The sequence below is a fragment of the Acinonyx jubatus genome, chromosome A1, assembly GCF_027475565.1.
Source record: "Acinonyx jubatus isolate Ajub_Pintada_27869175 chromosome A1, VMU_Ajub_asm_v1.0, whole genome shotgun sequence".
Lineage (NCBI taxonomy): Eukaryota > Metazoa > Chordata > Mammalia > Carnivora > Felidae > Acinonyx > Acinonyx jubatus.
This window is the reverse complement of record NC_069380.1, coordinates 157,979,855-158,000,320: the sequence shown is the minus strand read 5'-3', so window position 1 is coordinate 158,000,320 and position 20,466 is coordinate 157,979,855. Positions and strand designations below refer to the sequence as shown.

The 20,466-nt window shown below is 37.5% G+C and overlaps 1 long non-coding RNA gene and 1 pseudogene across 1 annotated transcript in view; one reads left to right on the top strand and one right to left on the bottom strand.

The window, feature by feature from the left end:
• LOC128316233 (uncharacterized) overlaps positions 1 to 6,995 on the bottom strand; it is a 33,704-nt gene extending 26,709 nt beyond the window's left edge. Inside the window, exon 1 of the long non-coding RNA XR_008299833.1 lies at positions 6,704 to 6,995. This is a non-coding gene — a long non-coding RNA (uncharacterized LOC128316233). The remainder of the gene's footprint in view (positions 1 to 6,703) is intronic.
• A 4,338-nt stretch (positions 6,996 to 11,333) lies between these two features.
• LOC106987374 (peptidyl-prolyl cis-trans isomerase A-like) lies at positions 11,334 to 11,868 on the top strand (annotated as a pseudogene).
• The last annotated feature ends 8,598 nt before the right edge of the window (positions 11,869 to 20,466 follow it).

Genomic DNA, 20,466 nt, shown 5'->3' with positions numbered 1-20,466 from the left:
ATATTATGGCTCAAAAACAAAAACAGAAAAACAAACAAAAACTAGTTACTGGGGGCACCTGGGTGGCTCAGTCGGTTGAGCATCCAACTTCAGCTCAGGTCATGTTCTAGTGGTTCGTGAGTTCAAGCCCACATCTGGCTCTCTGCTGTCAGCCAGAGCCTGCTTGGGATCCTCTGTCCCCCTCTCTCCCTGCCTCTCTCTCTCTCTCTCTCCCAGAAATAAACATTTATAAACAAACAAACAAAAAACCAGTTACCAAATGAAAAGTCTATTCTCATATAGTCTGGGCTTTCAGTGATAAACAAAACAAGAATCTATCATCAAATATTTCTACCTTATATGTATTACATACATAATCTAAATCATCACCTTGATCACCAATGATAAACAATGAAGTAAATTATCTGCTAGCACACAGAAAAAAATGATTGCTCCTCCACACTGTATGTCCTTTCTATTGTATAACATCTAACCATGTCATCTAAAAAGGGAATTTTACCAATGGTTTAATTTCTATTTGTTCATTGGCAGGCAGATAAGAATACTTAATGTTTGGTATTCCAGTTTGATAATAAATTTGTTCCATCCCAGCCCAGATGCTTTGATTCTTCTGGTACAAATTATAGCCAAACACATCTTAGTTCAAGCTTAATATTTCCTTAAGAAAGGTGTGTGTTCACGAGAATTCACAAAGGGTGTGTTTAAATCTTGATTCACGTCTTTCATCCATTGTAAAAAGTATTTTGCCATTATCTCTTTGAGAATATCAATCTCCCACTCACTCTCACATTTCCTTCTGCAGCTCATACTTCACAAATGATGGAAATCACGTTCTACTTGCCACATTTCTGAAACATTCTTTAATGTTTTTTCTATCAACTATTTTAGGCATAAAGTAGAGAAATTTTAGAAAATATTATAGCCCACACCAGTAAGTTAACTTTATCACACAATAGCATTTTGCTATACATGTGTAAGCACACATATTTGGGAGAAAGTCTATAGACATAATGGAATCTCCTGGGTATCTTCTCTGAATCTGTTTCCCTTTTGGCCTCTCCCAAGTCAATGATTCATTTTAAAAATATTTTCTGTATGTAAATGTGTTCTAAAATTTCATATCAAAGTTAAAGATTTCAAATTTATCAACCTTTTTCTTTACGTAGTTTGATTTTTAAAAAATTTTGTTTACTAATTTTTATTGGAGTATAGTTGACATACAATATTATGAGTTTCAGATGCACAACATAGTGATACAACATTTATATACATTACATAGTGATCACCAGGAAAACTATACAAAGTTGTTACATATTATTAACTATATTCCCTATGCTGTACATGTACCCTTGTGTCTTATTTATTTTATAATTGGAGGTTTGTACCTTTCATTTTTATTTTTGAAATTTTTAACGTTTATTTATTTTTTATTTTATTATTATTGTTATTATTTTAATATGAAATTTATTGGCAAATTGGTTTCCATACAACACCCAGTGCTCATCCCAACAGACAGAGAGAGCGTGAGCGGGGTAGGGGCAGAGAGAGAGGGAGACACAGATTCTGAAGCAGACTCCAGGCTCTAAGCTGTCAGCACAGTTTGTACCTTTTAATCTGCTTCACCTATTTTGCCTGTCTCCTCACCCTCTTCTCTGGCAATCACCAGATTGTTGTCTAAATCTAAGAATTTGTTTCTATTTTGTTTTAGTTTTTTTCTGCTCATTTGTTTTATTTTTTTAGATTGGTTAGATTGCACATATAAATGAAATCATACATACTTGTCTTTGTCTAATTTATTTCACTTAGCATGCTACCAACTCCTTCACGTCCTCACAAATAACAAGATTTGATTCTTTCTTTTATGGCTAAGTAATATTCTATTGTGTATCTAAACCACAGCATCTTGGGTCGCTTCCATATCTTGGCTATTGTAAATAATGCTGCATTAAGCATTGAGATGCATATATTTTAAAAAATGTTTATTTAACTTTAAGAGAGAGAGAGAGAGAGAGAGAGAGCGAGCGCGCACCAGCGGGGGAGAGGCACAGAAAGAAAGGGAGACCCAGGATCCAAAGCAGGCTCTAGGCTCTGAGTTGTCAGCACAGAGCCCAAAGCGGGCTCTAACTCATGAACTGGGAGATCATAATCTGAGCCCAAGTCAGACGCCCAGCTGACTGAGCTACCCAAGTGCCCTGGGATGCATATATATATTTTTAATTGGTGTGTTCATTGTCTTTGGATAAATGCCCACATGTGAAATTGCTAGATCATGTGGTGGTTCTATTTTTAATTTTTTGAACACATTCCATACTGTTTTCCATAGTGGCTCTACCATTTTGCATTTTTACCAATAGTGCATGAGGTTCCCTTTCTCCATATCCTTATTAATGCTTGTTATTTCTTGTCTTATTGATCATAGCCATTCTAACAGATGTGAAGTGATATCTCATTGTGGTTTTGATTTGCATTTTCCCAGTGATTAGTGATATGGAATACTTTTTTTTTTTTTTGTCTGTTGGCCATCTGTATGTATTTTTTGGAGAAATGTCTATTCAGGTCTTCTGCACCCCCCCCCCCTTTTCTTTTAAATTGGATTGTTGGCATTTTTTTGATACTGAGTTGTGTGGATATTAACTCTTTCTTTATTGGTTATATCATTTACAAATAACTTGGTTACCTTTTCATTTTGTTAATGATTTTTATCAGTGTTGAAAAGTATTTTGTTTGATGTGGTGTCATTTATTTATTCTTGATTTTGTTGTCCTTGCCTGAGGAGGCAGATCCACACACACACACGCACACACAAAACCATTCATCAGACTGATTATGTCCAAGAGCTTAGTGCTTATGCTTTCTTCTAAGGGTTTAATGGTTTCTGATCTTACATGTAAGTCTTTAATCCATTCTGAGTTTGTTTTCATACACAGTGTAAGAAAGAGGTCCAGTTTCATTCTTCTCTATGTACCTGTCCAGTTTTCCCAGCACCATTTATTGAAGAGACTGACTTTTCCCCATTATATGTTATTGCATCCTATGTTGAAGATTAATTGAGTGTATAAGCATGGATTTGTTTCTGGACTCTTTGTCCTGTTTCATTGATTGATATGTATGTGCCAGTACCACACTGTTTTGATTATTAAAGCTTTGTAGTACAGTTTGATATCAGGAAGTGGATTCCTCCAGCTTTGTTCTTTCTCAAGATTACTTTGGCTATTTTTGGATTATTTGTTCTAATTCTGTGAAAAATGTCATTAGTATTTTGATAGGAATGGTATTGAATCTGTAGAATGTTTTGGGTAGTATGGACATCTTAACAATATTAATTCTTCTAATCCATGAGCATGATATATCTTTTCATTTGTATTGTTCTTCCAATTTCTTTCATCAGTGTCTTATAGATTTTAGAGTATTGGTCTTTCACCCCTTTGGTTAAATTTATTCCTTAGGTATTTTATTGTTTTGATGAAATTATGAATGATATTGTTTACTTAGTTTCTCTTTCTGATGGTTTATTATTAGTGTATAGAAATGAAACAGACTTATGCCTATTAATTTTGTATCCTGAAACTTTACTGAATTTATTTATTAGTTTTAGTAATTTTTTGGTGCTCTTCAGGGTTTTCTATGTACATAGTATCATATTATCTGCAAATAGTTTTCTTCTTTTCAAATTTGGATGCCTTTTATCTTATTTTATTTTTTAATTTATAAATTTTTTATTTTTTAAAATTGAATTCATTTTGTTTTGTTTTACTTTTCTTTATTTTCTTTATTTTATTTTTTGCCTAATTGATATGGCTAAAACTTCCAATACTATGTTGAATAAAAGTGGCAAGAAAGAGTAGGCATCCTTGTCTTGTTCTTAATCAGAGGAAAAGTTTTCAGGTTTTCACCATTGAGTATTATGTTAGCTGTGGGTTTTTCATAAATGGTCTTTGTTATGTTGAGGATACGTTCACTCTATGTCTACTTTTTTGAGAGGTTTTTTTTTTTTAATTGTAAATGGATGTCGAATGTTACCAAATTTTGTGTATGTATTGAGATGATCATAGAATTTTTATACTTCTTTTTGTTAATGTGGTGTATCATGTTGATTGATTTGTGGATATTGAACTATTCTTGCATTCTTAGAATAAATACCACTTAATCATGGTGCGTGATCCTTTTAACGTATTGTTAAGTTCAGTTTGCCAATATTTCGTTAAGAATATTTACATCAATGTTCATCAGGGATATTGGCTTGTAATTTTCTATTTTGTGGTATCTTTTTCTGGTTTGGGTATCAAGGTAATGCTGGTTTCATAGAATGTGTTTGGAAACTTTCCTTCTCCCCCCCCCTTCCTTCTCCTCCTCCTCCTCCTCCCCCTCCTCCTCTTCCTTCTCCTCCCCCTCCTCCTCCTCCCCCTCCTCCTCCTCCCCCTTCTCCTCCCCCTCCTCCTCCTCCCCCTCCTCCTCCTCCCCCTCCTCCTCCTCCTCCTCCTCCTCCTCTTCTTCTTCTTCTTCTTCTTCTTCTTCTTCTTCTTCTTCTTCCTCTCCTCCTCCTCCTCCTCCTCCTCCTCCTCCTTCTCCTTCTCTTCTCCTTCTTCTTTTGTTCCTTTGGAACAAAATAGTTTGAGAAAATGTTTGGTAGAATTCATCTTTGAATCCGTTTGGTCTTGACTTTTGTTTGTTGGGAGTTTTTTGATTACTGATTCAATTTATTACTAGTAATTAGTCTGTTTAGATTTTGTATTTCTTCTTAATTCAGTGTTGAAATGTTGTATGTTTCTAGGAATTTATCCATTTCTTCTAGGCTGTCCCATTTGTTGGCATAGGATTGTTTATAGAAGTCTTGTATGATCTTTTGTATGTCTATAGTATGGTTGAAATTTCTCTTTCACTTCTGATTTAATTATTAGAATCATTTCTCTTTTTTTCATGATTAGTCTGCCTGAAGGTTTATCAGTTGTATTTATCTTTTCAAAGGACCATTTTAGTTTCATTGATCTTTTCTATTGTTTTTAGTCTCTATTTCATTTATTTTTTCTGATCTTTATTATTTCATTCCTTCTACTATGTTCTTTTTCTAGTTCCTTTAGGTGCAAGTTTAAGATTGTTTAAGATTTTTCTTGTTTGTTTACTTGGGCCTATAGTGCTATAAACTTGCCCCTTACAACTAATTTGCTGAGTCCCACAGATTTTGGAAAGCTGTGTTTCCATTTTCATTTGTAAATAGGTATTTCTTCTTATTTCCTCTTCGATTTCTTCATTGACACATTCGTTGTTTAGTAGAATGCTTTTTAGCCTCACATGTTTGTGTTTTTCCAGTTTTCTTCTTGTAACTGATTTCTGGTTTCTTACCCTTGTGGTTGAAAATTTCTTCTTTTTAAATTTATTGAGGGTTGTTTTGTGGCCTGACATGTGATCTGTCCTGGAGAATGCCCTGTGTGTACTGGAGAGAATGTGAATTCTGCTGGTTTTGGATGAATGTTCTGTATACATCTATTAAGTCCATCTCGTCTAATGTTGTCATTTAAGACCAAAGTTTTCTTATTGACATTCTGTCTGGATAATCTATCCATTAATGTAAGTGGGATATTAAAATCTTCTACTCTTGTTTTACAGTCAGTTTTTCTGTTTATGTCTTTCAATACTTGCTATATGCATTTAGTTGCCCCTATGTTGGGTGCATAGATATTCATAAGTTGTATATCCCCTACTTAGATTATTACATATGCCCTTTTCTGTCTTTTGTTGCAGTCTTTATTTTATTAAAAAAAAATTTTTTTTTCAACGTTTATTTATTTTTGGGACAGAGAGAGACAGAGCATGAACGGGGTAGGAGCAGAGAGAGAGGGAGACACAGAATCGGAAACAGGCTCCAGGCTCTGAGCCATCAGCCCAGAGCCCGACGCGGGGCTCGAACTCCCAGACCGCGAGATCGTGACCTGGCTGAAGTTGGACGCTTAACGACTGCGCCACCCAGGCGCCCCGCAGTCTTTATTTTAAAGTCTATTTTGGGGCCACTTGGGTGGTTCAGTCAGTTGGGGGTCTGACTTCGGTTCAGGTCATGATCTCACTACTCAAGAGTTCAAGCCTCGCATCAGGCTCTGTGCTAATAGCTCAGAGCCTGGAGCCTGCTTTGGATTCTGTCTCCATCTCTCTGCCCCTCCCCTGCTTGCTCTCTCTCTCTCTCTCAAATATAAAAAATAAAACATAAGAAATAATTTTAAAAAAGAGTCTGTTTTGTCCTATGTAAGTATTGGTATCCTGCCTTATGTTTTTGTTTATATTTGAATGAGATAACTTTTCCATCCTTTCACTTTCACTTCACTTTGTGTGTGTTGTTAACTCTGAAATGAATCTCTTGTAGGCAACAGGTATGCGGGTCTGTTTTTTTAGCCATTCAGCCACCCTATGTATTTTGATTGGAACATTTAGGCCATTTACATTTAAAGTAATTATTGAGGGGTGCCTGGGTGGCTCAGTCGGTTAAGCGTCCGACTTCAGCTCAGGTCATGATCTCGCGGTCCGTGAGTTCGAGCCCCGCATCGGGCTCTGTGCGGACAGCTCAGAGCCTGGAGCCTGTTTCAGATTCTGTGTCTCCCTCTGTCTCTGCCCCTCCCCTGTTCATGCTCTCTCTCTCTCTGTCTCAAAAATAAATAAATGTAAAAAAAAAAATTAAAAAAATAAAAAAATAAAGTAATTATTGATAGATACATACTTATTGCCATTTTGTTGATTGCTTTCTTGTGGTTTTGTAGTTCTTCTCTGTTCTTTTATCCTTCTTTTGTTCTCTTTCTTTGTGATTTGGTGCGTTTCTTTAGTGTTATTCTTGGACTCCTTCCTCTTTATTTTTTGTGTATCAAAGGTATTTGGTTTGCGGTTAGCATGAGGTTCATATATAACATCTTATGTATATAGCAGTCTAATTTGATGGTCACTTAAGTTCATGCATTGTAAAAGCACTACATTTCTGGGGGGCACCTGGGTAGCTTAGTCGGTTGAACATCTGACTTTGGCTCAGGTCATGATCTCACTGATTGTGAGTTCACGCCCCATGTCAGGCTCTGTGCTGACACCTCAGAGACTGGAGCCTGCTTTGGATTCTGTGTCTCTCTCTTTCTCTGCCCCTTCCCTGGTCTCTATCTCTCTCAAATATAAAAATATATACATACATACAGTACATTTTCACTCTCCCTCACCATATTTTATGTTTTTGATGTTATAATTTGCATCTTATTATTTTGCGTATCCCTTGACTAATTACTTTAGGTCTAGATGATTTTACTATTTTATTCTTTTAATCTCCATACTAGTTATATAGGTGGTTGATCTATTACTTTTACTATATGTTTATCTTTGCCAGTGAGATATTTTTTCCTTCATAATTTTCTTCTTTCTAGTTAGGACCTTTTCTTTTTCATTTTAAGAAGTCCCTTGAACATTTCTTGTAAAGCCGGTTTGGTGTTGACAAACTTTAGCTTTTGTTTGTTGGAGAATCTCCTTATCCCTTCTTCAATTTTGTGTGATGACTTTGTCCCGTAGAATATTCTTGGTGGTATTTTTTTCCTTTCAGTACTTTTTTTTTATGTTTATTTTTGAAGGAGAGAGAAACAGAGTGCCAGCGGGGGAGGGGCAGAGAGGAAGGGGGACACAGAATCCGAAGCAGGCTCCAGGCTCCGAGCTGTCAGCACAGAGCCTTATGCGGGCTCAAACTCACAAACCATGAGATCATGACCTGAGCTGAAGTTGGACACTTAACCGACTGAGCCACCCAGGTGTCTCCCTTTCAGTACTTTTTAAACTTTTTATTTTTTGAGAGAGAGAGGGCACAGACAAGCAGGGGATGGGCAGAGGGAGAGGGACAGAGAGAATCTCAAGACTGATGTGAGGTTCAGTCTCATGACCATGAAATCATGACCTGATCCAAAATCAAGAGTTGGATGCTTAATTGAGCAACACATGTGCCCTCTTTTCAGCATTTTTAATATATTATGCCACTCCTTCTGGTCTATGAATTTTCTGCTGAAAAATCAGCTAATATTCTTCTGGAAGTTTCCTTATTAATAACTACTTGTTTTTCTCTTGGTGCTTTTAAGATTCTCTCTTTAACTGTTGGTTCTTTGGTTATAATGTGTCTTAGTGTGGGTCTCTTTGGGTTCATGTTATTTGGGACTGTTAGTGCTTTCTGGATTTGGATGTCTCTTTCTTTTTTCTTTTCCTTAAGATTTTATTTTTAAGTAATCTCTATACCCAACATAGGGTTCGAACTTACAACCCCAAGATTAAGAGTTGCTTCTTCCATGGACTGAGCCAGCCAGGTGCCCCTGGATGTCTGTTTCTTTCACCAAATTAGGGAAGTTTTCATTCAATATTGCCTCATCTAGTTTTCCTCAGCCTTTTTCTCTCCCGTTTTCTGGGACCGCTACTATGTGAATGTTATTATGCTAGATGTTCTCCCAGAGTTTCCTTAAGCTATCTTTTTTTCCCCCTCTTCTTTTTCTTTTTGTTGTTTTGGCTGGGTGATTTTCATCATCCCATCTTTCAGATCACTGATTGATTCTTCTGTGTCATTTGATCTGCTATTGATTGCCTCTAGTGTATTTTTCATTTCAGTTTTTGTATTCTTCACCTCTGATTGGTTCTTTTTTGTAGTTCCTATCACTGTTATCACTGTGTTCATTAATTCTTTTGCTGAGTTCAGTGAATATCTTTATGATTATTACTTTGAATTCTTAACGTGACAGATAGCTTTGTTTTAATTCTTTTTCTAAGGTGTTTTTCTTGCTCTTTTCTTGAAAACATATCCCTCTGTCTCCTCATTTCGCCTAACTTCCTGTTTCTTTGTGTTAGGTAGATCATTTATGTCTCCCCATCATAAAGGAGTGGCTTTGTGCAGAAGGAGTCCTATGGGTAATCTTGGTAACCTGAGCCAGCTGCCCTAGAAGTACCCCCTGTGTGGGCTGCATGTACCTTCCTTTTGTGGCTAGGTTGTGATTGGTGCAGACTCACTGTTTCGCAGGACTGTCCCCTGGTGCATCTTACTGTGAGGTCTCGTTGTGACTGCTGTTGCCATACCAGTAATCAGGGCTGGCCCCTGGCATCTCTCACTGAGAGGCCTGGATATGACTGTTATGGGCCCACTGGGTGTGCTGTCAGTTCTTGGTATAGCTGGCTACAGGCTTGGCTGTGACAGTGATAGCATACCGATGGGCAAGATAGGCCTCCAGTGAGACTTGCTGTGAGGTCTGGCTGCAACTTTTGTAGATGTTTTAGTGTACTGGGCTGATCCCCTCAGACAGAGGTGCCCAGGAAGAATTCTGGTGCTGGCTGAGGCCACCTGTTGGGAGTGGTGGGGGTGGTGAGCCCCTTGAAAAAGGGCTCTGGTGATGGCCATGGGGGCCTGTCAGGTGTGGCAGGGTGGTGAGCTGTTTGGAAGGGGTTCTGGGCCACGTGGGTGGCATGGGCCAGTGAGTCTGCAGGAAATGCTGGAGTGAGTAAGTAGATGGAGAGAGTATCAGAGCTCCATGAGACCAGGCCAGCTAGGTAGAAGGGAAGGGCCAAAAAAACGGTGCCTGCTAGTGCTTTCATCCTTGGAAAACTTTTCAACAGATCCCCATAATATATCAAGTTGCTATATACATAGGAAGTTGACTTAGGTCAACTTCTTACCTCTTTTCTGTTCACTGGCTTATTTTTCTCATTCTGAGGCAGTATCACATTGTTTTATTGTTATGATGTTATATAAATTATTGATACATGGTACGACATGTTGTTTGAAGATGTTTTTCTTGAAACATATAACAAGAAAACAAGACGTTGTTTTTGATATAACAAGACGTTGACCTTTTTTGGTTTTTAAATCTTCACAGCTATAAAGGGTAGCAGGTGTATAAATACTAGTATGTAGTTTGGTCATTCATCTGCTCTCAGAAAAAAAATTTAAGCAACTGTATATTGAATAACATTATTTTGCATAGTTTTACAAAAATGTGATTAAGTTTACAAGAATAGTCACTATGCATAAGACCCTCTAGGGCTATATGCTACTGTAGACAAGTATTTTAACAGATAATGCACTAGGGCTGGAGGCAGTGGATCAATTTTCCAATAAAGTTCATTTATATTTTTCACTGTATATAATTTTCTTTATTGGTTGCTTGTGGAATATCATTACGTTTAGATTTTCTTGCTTTCACTTACACAGATTCACTTTCTATATTTATACTGATGTTTTCCACCCTATTTATTTATCTGCTTTTATTATGAGTCACAGTATGTACATTATCATTTTCATCACTCCTTTTAATCTTTAGTGAACTACTTTATACTATGGATATATTTTCTTTAAATTTGGACGATGAAAAATGCATATTTAACAAATTGAAATGACAGTATTCAGTTCACTTGAAAACACCGTGAACAGACAGTATTTTCGTATAGTTGAATGTTATACAAGATTTTGTGATGAGTACAGTCCAAAAAGCACATGTACAACTCTAAAAGCTCAGACATTGTTAAGATCTAATGAGATCTTAGCAAAAATTAAAATTCACCTTAAATGTCAAATTTATGAAATAAATGGAAAAAAAAATGTAACATTAAAAAAAAAGGTTACAATTGCCAGACTGAGGATCCTTCATAGACTATGAGGAACCATCCAGGGACTGAGGAAAACATTTTGAAACACACTGTCCTAAAGCATTTACTTCACAGTTTAAAAGCTCTATACTGTGTTCAGAAAAGTGAAACTCAAACAACCTAAAGACCTGTGAGTTGACAAGAGACTTGTACTAACAGCTTCAAATGCAGCCAGACCTATATTCTAGCAAGTATTACCTTAAATTTCATCTTGTTACCCAGGAAATCCTCTATGATAGATCATCATACTGTCCATATGCTTCCAGAGAACATAGTTATTTATCAAAGGATAGTCATTTTTGTGATCTGGAAAGTTTATGTAGATGTTGTAATTGTATTTTTAATTCTTTAGGGTAATCATGCCCCAGATTAAAAAATTTTTAAGTATGGGGCCGTCTGGGTGGCTCAGTCAGTTGAGTGTCCAACTCTTGACTTCGGCTTAGGTCTTGATATCACGGTTTTTCACGGGATCGAGCCGCATGTTGGGCTCTGCACTGATAGCGTGGAACCTGCTTGGGATTCTGTCTCTTCCCCTCTCTCTGCCCCTCCCATGCTTACATGCATTCTCTCTCTCTCTCTCAGAATAAAATTTAAAAAACTTAAGTATGAAACGGCTTTAAAAAACCCCACACAGTATCCATGTCCCTCACCCCCAAATCCCACTCTTTAAAAGCAAGCACTTTAGGCAGACGCTGACACCCTGGAATCGCCCGCGCCGCTCAGCCATGGTCAACCCCACCGTGTTCTTTGACATAGCCGTGGACCGTGAGCCTTTGGGCCACGTGTCCTTTGACCTGTTTGAAGACAAAGTCCCCCAAACAGCAGAGAACTTTCGTGCTCTGAGCACTGGGGAGAAAGGATTTGGTTACAGAGTTCCTGCTTTCACAGGATCATCTCGGGATTTATGTGCCAAGGTGGTGACTTCACACGCCATAATGGCACCGGAGGCAAGTCCATCTACGGGGAGAAGTTTGACGATGAGAATTTCATCCTGAACCACACAGGTCCTGGCATCCTGTCCATGGCAAATGCTGGACCCAACACGAACGGTTCCCAGTTTTTCATCTGCACCACCAAGACCGAGTGTTTGGACGGCAAGCACGTGGTGTTTGGCAAGGTGAAGGAGGGCACAAACATCGTGGAAGCCGTGGAGCCCTTTGGGTCCCGGAATGGCAAGACCAGCAGGAAGATCACCAATGCTGACTGTGGACAAATCCAATAAATTTGACTCGTGTATTATCTTAACTACCAGACCATTCCTTCTGTAGCTCGGGAGTGCGCCCCTCCGCCCCCATCTGCTCGAAATCTAGAGTCGCTATGCTCCCGCCGCAGTTCTATGGGTCCCCCGTGTCCTCCTTACTCCCCTCTAAGTTTAGTTGGATTGCAGAGTGAAGTTTATGATCATGAAATAAAGGCTAAACAACAACAAAGCAACCACTTTAAATTGTTAGATTTTGTCCTCTGTATTTACCTTTGTATCTCTGTATATTTATTGCTTTCTCTTAATTCATCAATTCTAAGCATTTTCTGTGTTTATAGCGAATAATAATTTTTTCCCTCTTACATGGTTTGTTCACCTCTTTTTTTCAATATGGTACAACCACAACATAATTTTTTAGTTAAATTCATGTAGTATTTCCGTTAGTATATTCAAGTATTTTTCTTCAGTGGACCAAGTAGTGCCCCACTCCCCCACCAGGAGTTGTTTCATGGTTTCATTTGCTTGTCATTCTTCAATCCTTTTTGTCTTTTCCAAATGATTTTTTAGTTCAATCTTTCTGCAACTCCCAAGAGTCAATGTTCACATCCAGGTTTGATACTCAAAATAAAGCCAAACCAAACAAACCTTTTCTCTCCTCTTGTTCATTACTTAGTTTTTCTGTCCTACCTTCTTAGAGATTTCCTAGACTTATTTTCCATGTCTCCTAGGGGTATCTTTAATTCTGCTGTAATATTTTTAGTCTTCCAGAATTCCTCATTTGTTCTCAAGATTTAAAAAAAATAGAATCCAATTCTTTGGTTGTGGTTGTGAAATCTTGTACATCTGAAAATCTCTTCTCTGCAGTTTGTTTTTTCCCTGCTTCTCCCCCTTCCCTGACACCTTTTAAGCTCACAGCAGGGCTGGGTGGGTTAGAGGTGAGGGTTTTTTCTCATTCAGGAAGGGGTGTCCCTTGACCTCTTGGTGACCCTAGGTTTCCCATTCATGTGTAGGCATGGACATTCAGAGGCTCACTGAAAACTCCCTGTGAGTAGTGGGTCTTACTGACCCACTTACTGACAAGCTTCACTGTAGGTCAGTAGTGTGTTCATTTGTCACTCTTTATTGGTCTCCTCCAGGAGTAGTTATCTACAGGTTGTTTCTCTGGACCAGTTTTTCAGGGGAGACCTGGATTCTTATTGCGTTCACTTGCTGGAATCACCCATACCTTTCTTGGTACCTGGTATCTCCTTTTCCTGAGGTTTTCAGAAATGATTCAGTGCAAATTGACTTGTTTTCCACTGGTATCTACCTTTACCTGCATTGGATGTTTCTTTGTCTGGTAAATGCATTCCCATTCCCCTATTCACTTTTGATTTAAACATGGTTTAGGGAATGTGGATTTATTTTAGGATCATCTAAAATTGACTTTCTTTTATTCTCATTTTTGGGCTGATTTTAAAGTGAATAAGGGATCAAAAGGTATTTTCTTTGCCATTTTGTTCTTGGTAGTGGGATTAGTCTTGTCTGAACTGTTAATTCCTCCTTCAGCTGCTGAATTGTCCACAGCCAAAGTCAAGGGCATAATATCAACCCAGGAGGAGAAGAGCACTGTACTTTGGGAGTAAAAGACTCATTCAGATTTGCCCTGCTAATTAATCCAGATGTCCCATGATTCTTAATAATTCAAGAAAGTATTCATAGCATGTTGCGCTAAAATCCTCAAAAAGAATCCTTAAAATACTCACGGAAATCCTGTTCCCGAGTTCTCAGGATTTTTGAAGACGTGGAATACTTAGTTTCAGGCAGCTAACAGGACTTAATTGCTTAATTGCTTAATAAAGCAATAAGATGAATGACGGAGGCCATTCACTAGAGCACTTATAGATGCTATAGATTTCTAAATAAGGAAGTGGGAAACATATCTCTCAGAAGTCCAGGAAGAAGTATACTCTGAAACATCAAATCACTGATGTTTCACTAATCTTTCAGTACCTCAGTTTTTAATCACCTCTAAGTGGATATAATAGTAGGTACTACTACATGGCATAATTATGAGAAATCATTGAGTTAATATTTGTAAAGTGCTTAGAACAGTGTCCAGCACATGGCAAATCCCATACAAGGTTTTAAAAATAAAACAACATAACAAAAAAAGATATAAAGTCAAAATAAGTGAGGAGGATGAGACATATGGAAAACAAAAGGTTTGAAGACAAAATGCAGTACACAAAAACATGCCCATGAAATCCTTTACGTTAATAGGAAGGAGAATCACAGTCTTAGCTTTGAGCTTTCTGCTTCCAAGACAAAATAGAAAGGCAATCAGTTATATGATTCATAGAGCCCATAACTTACAAGCAAGAGCTAGTATTGTTCCTTATATGAAGAGCAGAGATAAATACATCCCTGGGTCCTAATATCTATTGTTTCCCCGAAGTTTCTCGCAGTTATTGAAGCAACAGGTTTTATTGGCCTATGTGTCATTATCCTTTTCAGTCACATCATAAATATACCATTGAGAGCAATCTGGGTCTGCAGCAAACTACAGAAGGTGGACCGCTGGGTTGGTTACAGACTATCTTTATGGCCTGGCTTAGTCTAGGACTGACTTGGAGAATGTCCTTAGGAAGGCAGCTTATGTTCCAGGACTCAGTTACCTAAGATTAAAAACAAAAGACAGGGTTGGGAGCGGAGCCTGGCACATGATAAACACTCAAAATCCACTTAATGAGTGATTTCAGCCATTTTATTGAAAAACATTATATAATGGGTGATACACATTTTGCCTTCTTATTTGGGTAAATTCAAAATATAACTTAACCTCTTTTGGATGACTCAGTTCCACCACAGTGAACATCACCAATGGCCTCAGGGGATGGTGAGATGCATAAGCTTGTCTGCTCCTGCACTCTGCTTCACAATGATGTGTCTTTTATTCTGATGTATGTTTTGAAGTTCTCACTTCTGCATCCAAAGCAGTTGTCCGGTTTCTTTTTTATTACTGTATGTGTGCCGCTTCTCTTAGCCTTCTCTTTTCCCTCTGTATATATGTTGTTTTCCTTCTGATGGTGAATAAGAAGTTGGCTGATTGGGATGTAAGAATTGTACCTAATATAGAAGTAAATAAGCCCCGAGCGATGACCAGAGGGTGGGTAAAATGCACAATTTTGTGTACATGCTCTGTAAGATTCCTTTTTTGGCTCACCTGACCTCTTGTCTTACTATTTAATCATGGTTGTGTTCTGGATAGCAGAGTTTTGCAGATAACTGATCCTCAAACAAATGCAATATTAATCTACACAGGATACAGTATTATGCTGAGTAAGGGGTTGAAGGGAGAGCTTTCATGTAAAATATTGCATGAGGAGGAGGTTTTAGAAGTGTTTCTGGGAAAGTCCTCTTATTGTACATAATAGATTAATTAAGCAAGAGCTCCAGGTGAGTGGGGACTAGATAAACCAGACTGTAGCATTGAGTCATCCAACGTAGGAGACAGAGGTGTTGAAGGCTCAGGGCTTGGAAATTGAATGTCCTAGATATCCATCTGTACCCACTTGAAACATTGCTTGCCTGTCCTTGGAGCAAGAGTTTGGGGTTAGTTATTGCCTCTCTTCATCGTTTTCATATTCTGTGGGTAGAGTAAAAAGAATGTTCCTTTATTCCCTGAATGTTTTGCATATTATATCCAATTTTCATTAAGTGATTTAATTGTTTTACCAAAATTATTTTTAGTAACCTAGATATTTTTGAGAATGGCACAACAAAATGCGTGGACAATATAACACAATATGACCTTAAGGAATTCATTTTTAGCATCATGAACAAGGATAACTGAGATCAGTTTAGTTTTATAAGTGGATCAGTGTAGTTCAGTACACTTGAGAAGTGAAGTAAGATTCTCCAGATAATAAGGGATATATAGTCTGTAATGAAGAAATAAATCCTTGAGATTTTTTTTTTTTTGGCCAAAAAAGTGTTATCCAACATATTACTTGCACAGTCAGTGAAGAATTTATTAAGAGTATTTTAAAATGTTAGAAAATTTAGACCACTCTTCCCACCTCTTTGGGCGTATTATTTTCCCATTTTAATAATTTACAATTGAGCTTGTTGATGCTCCTGCTAAGTCGATTAATGAAATGGAGTGTTTGGAACCCTGACCTATTTATTCCTCAGAAAACAAACCGTTTATGTTTGTTTCTGAAATTTTTCCCCACGCTTCTACCATCTTGGTCCCTATCAAGTTCTATCCAAGAGATAAATGCATCGTTCTTGTAAAAAATGGGCTTCATAATGGGTGATTATTGCATTGTTAATGGGCTTGTTCAATTTACTTTGAGGTCACATAATCACTACATTATCCCAACTATAAATAAATTGCTTAAATTGAGGTCAAAGGTAGCCCAAGGAAGAAACCTTCTTCAGTGAGCCACCTGAGCTCACTCCCAGAATTCATTGACTTGCATACCCAACACATGCTGGGTATCGATTCAACATGTCCTCCAGTGAATCAGCCACCTTCTACTTTTTTCTAACCTCATCATTCAGAGAGCTTGGAAGCTATCAGGACTGTCTTTACTGATAAATGACAGCAAGGCTTACACTGGGGATGAGAGCTAGGAAAGAGGACTGAATTTTTGCTCATGGAGAACATGAGGTGAAAGAAAGACTTCTCTCCTCTGTACCAAAAGGTGAGGGAGGAGGTGGTTCTTCTCAGAAAAACTGCAATATTTTAATATACTTTTCTTTCTTCTGGCCATGGAAGAACCTATATATTTACCATCTGGGATTTTCTAAGTCTCCACTAAAGTAAGTTGTCTTTATAAGAAGACTAAAATATGTAGAGACCTAGGAAGACATTTTTAAGCAGGGGGATATTTTTGGGTTTTCCATGCCTATCTAATGACCCTATTCAAAAATGAAGAGTTGATGGAAGTTTCACCAAATTTATGATTCACATTTCTATTTTATACAGAGCATTATAGGAAAAATTTTGAGACTCTTACAGTGATCTCATGTCTATTGATGAGCAAGAAGAGATGCTTGAACCTGTTTCAAAATTAATGCAGGTTAAGAGGCAGTTCACTCAATTCTGTATTTTGTGTAACTTTTTTTGGTAGCCGTTGGGGGTGGGGGGAAAGAGCCAAAAACCAAACACTCAGTAATAGACACATTAACCATTGTTAAGACTCTTCATGAAGGAGAGAGAGCATTTTTCTCCTCTTGGACATAGGTTGTAAATGCCAAGAAGACATGATTATATAGTCTAAAACATGTAACAGTATCATATAGATGATTTCAATAGATTAATTTCAGTTTGAATTGATGAAGAGCTGAAAAGATACAACACTCTAAGGTAAGCACTTAGATTCATTATCAGTGAAGGTTGTTTTTGGATTTATTATCTTGCCCTGTGTATTAAAGACTTGTTTTTGTTCTATGTGGGGGGTGTGTGTGTGATACACATGTTAGACACAAACTAGTATTATCTTACTATTTGTAGGGGGTTCTTTCCCTAAATGAGGCATTTCTTTCTTTCCCTCAGGAAAGTATAGATAGGATAATTTCATTTGCTAGATAGATAGTAATTTACTGCATACAAAGTTTTAATAGTAAGTTAAAATCATTTGAAATAAATCATTTGCCAAAACATTGCTTTTGTATCTGTGTCAGATGGTGTTTTCCAAAGATGTCTGAAGATAACTCTAATGCTACATTATCTTCTACACTATGATTTTTATACTTTCTTACCAAGAGATGGTTTATTTCTCTATTTTCTTATACAGTATTTGGATAAGCCCTGTGATTGCTCTGACATATGGTATACAGTGGAAGTGACACTGTGCTAGTTCCTGGTATAGCCATTAACTCCATTTTATTTATCTTCTCTGCTTTTATACTGTCTCCCTCTTAGAGCTGCCATGCTATGTATGTAAGCCCAAGGCAAAGTCAACATAGAAAAGTCATGTGCAGGTACTCTAGTTAGCAGCCCCAGCTGATCCCCCAGTGAAGTCGCTATCAGCCATTTGAGTGTGCCATCTTGGATGTCCAGCCCAAGTGAGCATTTAGATCACAGTATCCTCAGTTGATCTCTAACTACCACTGAATGAGAGATCCCAAGGAAGAACCACCCCACTGAGCCCAGCTAATCCATAGAACCATGAGACAAGTTACTTTACTTAATTGAAACCGTGGATATACATTATAGAAATGTGTATCCTAGATTGTAAGTTTCTCTAGGTAAGGAAATAAGACTATTTAGCTTTAAAAAAAAAAGACTATTTAGCTTTGAATCTCTAGCATTCAACAGTGTTTTGTATTTAGTAGGTATTCAACAAACATTTGTTAACTGAATAACTCTTCCCTTTAATATTACCCTCAATCCAATTCTTCTACGCATTAATATATGTCCTCAATTGCAGTGAGTTATTTTATATAGTGAATTTATAGTCCTATCCCATGATTGCCAAAGAATGTGATTCTGATGAGTTGACAAGTTCCAGCACATTTTTGTGAGGTGATTAGTAATGTTGATATTTATATAAGATTTTATTGATGTTATATACATGCACATGAGTTTATATCAGTATTTATATATAAAACAGTCTAAATATTTAACATTTTTTGACCCTAATGATTCAAACAGGATGGTGAAGTTCATTTTTATAGTAACTAAAAGTATTTAACTAAGATTATGGGTGTGTGATTTATCTTCTTATGATAATATTCTCAAATATTTTAGATGCATTGTTAACTAACAAAATGATAATTTGTAGTATTTACTAATTCATGAAAAATGATTTTTAATAGACGATCTTAGCATTTTCTTTCAGGTAGGTAACTATACTTTAAATCATATACAACAATAAAACATTATTGGACTGAGCATGGTTTCACATGGCAAGCATTGACTTGATAATCTCAGTGAGCCTGGATGCTAATGTAAACAAGCTCCACCCCTTACTGCTTGGTGATCACACCCTAATTAGTCAACCTCTCTGCTCCTTTTCTTCAAATCTCATGGAGTTGGCAAAGTGCCTGCATTGACATGATAGATGATCAAAAAAATCCCTTTGTTTCCCTCTGTTGGTGTAGGATCAGTCCAGTTCTAGTATTTTTCCCTTTCACACAGCCTCCATGTTGGTATTCTTAATAGGTTAGGGTCAAAAAAAAGTGGCTACCACGAGCTTGGAGTCTTTACAATGATCTCAGTTACATCTGTCAACTTATTCTTGACTCTTTCCTTCTTTGTTTCTTCTAATTTCAGTCCTAGTTCTACTCTTGTGGCATTACTAAGTTGAATTATTCCTTCCTCCCTTTCTTCCTCTCAGAAACTGAATAAAGTGGGCAACACCAAAGTTGTAGAGCACCAAAGTGCCAAAATTTCATGAAGGTCTGTGGTGAGGTGAGGGAAAGGCTCACTGCCCATTTTGTGTTATGTTCACCTAACAAAGAGATTGCTCCCAAGAATGTAAACTCTCTGCAGGTAGTTGGAACCACAGTTGGCCACGTTCCAGTAAGAGTTCCTGTGAAGTAGAGAAACCGGCTTGCAGAGTGAGAGAATAAAAAGTACTTGTAGAATCAAAAGCAGAAATGAGACCCTAACAGCTTTCCAGGCAGTTTCCAGCCTTGTGGGTCTGACTCCATTCCTGCCCTTGGGGTTGCATAAGATACTTCTGAAACCTTACAATAAATCCCTCATGCTTTTGTGCTTGAGGTAGTTCAAATTGGATTGTGTTGAGGACATCATAGAGTCTTGATCAGTTATTACCCCTTCCAATGCCTAAGAGATGTGTAATAAATTTTAAAAGCAAGTATATGAAAGGAGGATGTGATTTTTAATTTCATATGTCAACTTGAGTGGACTAAAGATGTCCAGACTGTACAATATTACTTCTGGATATTTCTGTGTGAGTGTATCTGGAAGAAATTAGCACTGGATTCAGTAGAATGAGTAGAGATCTGTCCTCACCGATGTGTGTAGGCTTTATCTAATCTACTGGGGACCTGAATAGAATGAAAAGGTGGAGGAAGGGTGAATTCTCTCTCTCTTCAAGAGCTGAGACATCCATCTTCTCCTGCCCTTGCATATTGGGGCTGCTATTTCTTAGGCCTTCAGAGTCTTAGACTTATACCAGCTGTTCCCCATTTCTCAGACCTTTGGACTCAGACTAAATTCCACCACTGGCTCTCCTAGTTTTCTAGCTTGCAGATGGCAGACTGTGGGCCTTTCAAACTCCATAACTGCATGAGTAAATTTCTATTACAAATTTCCTTCCCTCACCCCACATCCCTGACATTTGAACAACATGGGGCCTGGAGGTCCCAACTGCCAACACAGTAAAAAATCCACATATAACTTTGCCTCAAAACTTAACTACTAATAGCTTACTATTGACTGAAAGCTTTGCTAATAACATAGGCAGTTGTGAACACATATTTTGTATATGTATTATGTTCCATTTTCTTAAAGTAAGCTAGAGAAAATATTAAGAAAATCCTAAGTAGACCCATGTACTACTGTGTTCAAACCTGTGTTGTTTAAAGGTCAACTGTTGTGTTTTTACATATACATCTACATATATATGTGTGTATACACAGACACATGTATATACATACACATTTGGTTATATACACAGTGT